Source organism: Limulus polyphemus, unplaced genomic scaffold, assembly GCF_000517525.1.
Source record: "Limulus polyphemus unplaced genomic scaffold, Limulus_polyphemus-2.1.2 Scaffold2263, whole genome shotgun sequence".
Taxonomy (NCBI): domain Eukaryota; kingdom Metazoa; phylum Arthropoda; class Merostomata; order Xiphosura; family Limulidae; genus Limulus; species Limulus polyphemus.
Genome location: NW_013667873.1, coordinates 174,736 through 177,901, shown reverse-complemented (window position 1 = coordinate 177,901; position 3,166 = coordinate 174,736). Strand labels below are relative to the sequence as shown.

Below are 3,166 nucleotides of genomic sequence, written 5' to 3'. Positions count from 1 at the left end.
GCCTTATCCACCTGGCCATGCCGGGCCAACCAATAAGTAAAACACGTTTATGTATTTAGAGAAAATATGTCACATGTCCTAACAAAACGCTATGATTGTAAAGTAATATGTCGATTCCACTCGCAAAAATTAGAATTAACGTTCATCCGTGAAGGTCTTCCGAAACCCTCAGAAGAAAGGGTTTTCAAACATTGAAAAGTGACAAATCAGATGGAAAATTTCGATACCGTGACTCAATCCAATGGCTCCTAAAATTTCACTGAAATTCAGTCATAAAACCAAAATTAATCTTAGTCAAATTTAAGAAAATTATAAAGTCAGTGTAATCGTATTTCAACAATATTTGTCAAATATGACTAGTTCAAATCCCCAGTACACTAATAAAAAGGTAGAGAAACGGTCTTTCGAAAATTACAATCCCGAGTCCAAGTAAATGAGCACCCTCCCCAATAGTTCAGCGACAAGTCTGAAGGCTTATAACGCTAAAAACCAGGTTTTGATACCCGTAGTGGGCACAGCACAGAAGCCCATTATGCAACTTTGTGCTTAACAAACAAACAAAACCAGGCAAATGACTTTGGCTTAATATTTAGAGTAACTTCTATAACCAAGTCCAAGTATGGAAAGTTGTATTTATGAACCACTGAAAATATGTAGATTTTAAGCGTGTTGGACACACTGGTTTTTATGACTAAGGCAAATTTTGGGGTGGGCAAAGCTTCCACAATCCCCTTTACCTCCACCCCTGAAACTTTATTTAAAAGTTAAACTTAATTTACCAAACTAAATTTATCCAGTGAACTTGAAAAAAAAAAGCTAACGAGAATTTAATGTTTAACTCATAAAAACGTTTACAAAGAAAAGCTAAAAAAGAATAATTTTTTCCATCTCACTTTTTCTGTATCTTCAATAATTTCATATAGAATTTTCTGTGTAGATAAATATTATCAAAAGGACAAATGATTAAAACGTGAAACACATGTATATAGATTATTTACATCCAGTTTATCAGTTAGAGCCCTGATGAGAAATAGTCTACTGGTATATGTATATATTATTAGTTGACATTTTTACCCACATCAGAATTACATCCAATTCATGAGGCATATGAGACAAACAGTGTATTTATTCTGTAGCTTATGCCGATAAACCCGTGTACTTATTTGGTTGGAAGGTTATAGCTTAGATGGATAAACCTGTGTATTTACTGTGTTGGAAAAAACACTATGACAGCTAAAAGTAGACAAACGTGTGTATCTACTGTTTTGGAACTTCATAGTTGAATAGAGAAAAAGGCCTCCCAGTGGCACAGCGGTATGTCTGCGGACTTACAAAGCTAGAAATCGGGTTTCGATACTCGTGGTGGGCAGAGCACAGATAGCCCGTTGTATAGCTTTGTGCTTAACTTCAAACAAGCAAGCAAGAATAGAGAAAAACCTGTGAGGTTCCAGCAAAATAGATATACAAACCTGTATTTTTTCTTGAACTCGGACTGTGCAATACTTATTTTAGAAATAGTAAATTGAAAATAGACACACTTTTGTATTTCTTTTGATACAAGCAGGATTTAATAAAACATATACATCTTTATTCCACTAATAATGAGCTGAGCGTTGACAAATTTATGTTTTCCTGCTTTTGGATAGGAGTTTACTATGTGGATATTATTTATTTGCTTCGTGAGAGAGTGTCCAATAATATGTTTTATTATATTTTTGCTCTTATTGTACAAATAGTTCACTGTTTGTATGTTATGCATCGTTTGTCACAATCCTGACTTTCATGTGTTTACTCTCCATACTGCAGCTGGAAGGTAATACGTTGTAACGGATACTTGGAAAGAATCAGGTAGTTAGTTGTTGAAGGTATTTAAAAGAAACACCTGCTTTAGGAAAGTTCGCTCACAAATCGATACAGAAAGGATAAAAACAAAGGAAAAATAAATAGAGTGGGGTTAGAAGACACGCAAATGGGTAATTTTGTGCTTCGTTAAGCTTGTCCAAAAATTATCTTGTAAGTGATTGCTGTCCCAGCTTAATATTTAGCATCATATGTGTTACCTAGTGACGGCGGTTAGTATTTTTATCAGCGCTTAGCAACAAATATGAGAATTTTCTTTCACATATTTCTCCCCCTAATCATAAATCGACTGTCTTAAATCTCCTTTTACATGCCCCTTAGTGGCTCGGCGGTAAGTCTGCAGGCTCATAACGAAAAAATGGTTTCAATACACGTGGTGGGCACAGCACAGATAGCCCATTGTGTAACTTTGCGCTTAACAACAACAAAACAAAACAGTTTATAGCATTACACTAATAGTCATCAGGTTTGGCCGAATACTTGATACACTAAAATACTTTTTTGTTTTGTTTATTGTTAAGTGCAAAGTTACACAATGTGATATCTGTGCTGTTCCCACCTTGATATCTAAATCCAATTTTTAGTGCTATAAGCCCTCGAGTCACTGTGGAGCAAAAAACAAATACAAAAGATGGGGAAAAAATATTTCATAAAACACACATTTTCGACAACTGTTTTCAAGAATAAAAAAAAATCCGAACAAGAATGAAGAAAGGGAGCGTAGATTGGATAATTTATTTTATGTTTGTATTGTTATAATGATCTGGAGCTTTTAAAGAGAATATTGTGAGTATTTTATTTTTAAGTTCTAACTAGCTTCCTGCGTTTCTGTACTTTCAATTTATATTCAAATGAGCTAGGTGTGATTCGTGGTGATAAGCAAACAGTCATTCACTAAAACAATAACTTAGATTCTTATAACGTGAAAGCATTTTATATTCCGTAAATTGAGCGTCAAAACGGAACTACAGACGCTGGATTTCGGAGGTCGTTTGTATGTGCGTAAAACTTCTGGCATACTTGTTTGTTTGTAATTAAACACAAAGCTATACAATGGGCTATCTGTGCTCTGCCCACCACGGGTATCGAAGCCCGGTTTTTAGCGTTGTAAGTCTGCAGACATACCGCTGTGCCACTGGGGCAACTTCTGATATCCAAAGTAATTTTGCAAATACAAAGGTTCAAATCCCACTTTGACAAACTTTTTTAATATTTTTTTTTCGAATGCCAGTATTTCTTTATGGCTAACTTGCTGTTAATCTGTGATTCATTTAAACCTAAATAACAGCACGTCAAAACACCGAAT

General features: G+C 34.8%; 1 protein-coding gene across 1 annotated transcript in view; it reads left to right on the top strand.

The window, feature by feature from the left end:
* The window catches only part of LOC106466454 (lipoma HMGIC fusion partner-like), an 86,628-nt gene that overhangs the window by 1,587 nt on the left and 81,875 nt on the right, over window positions 1–3,166 (top strand). The window lies entirely within an intron of this gene.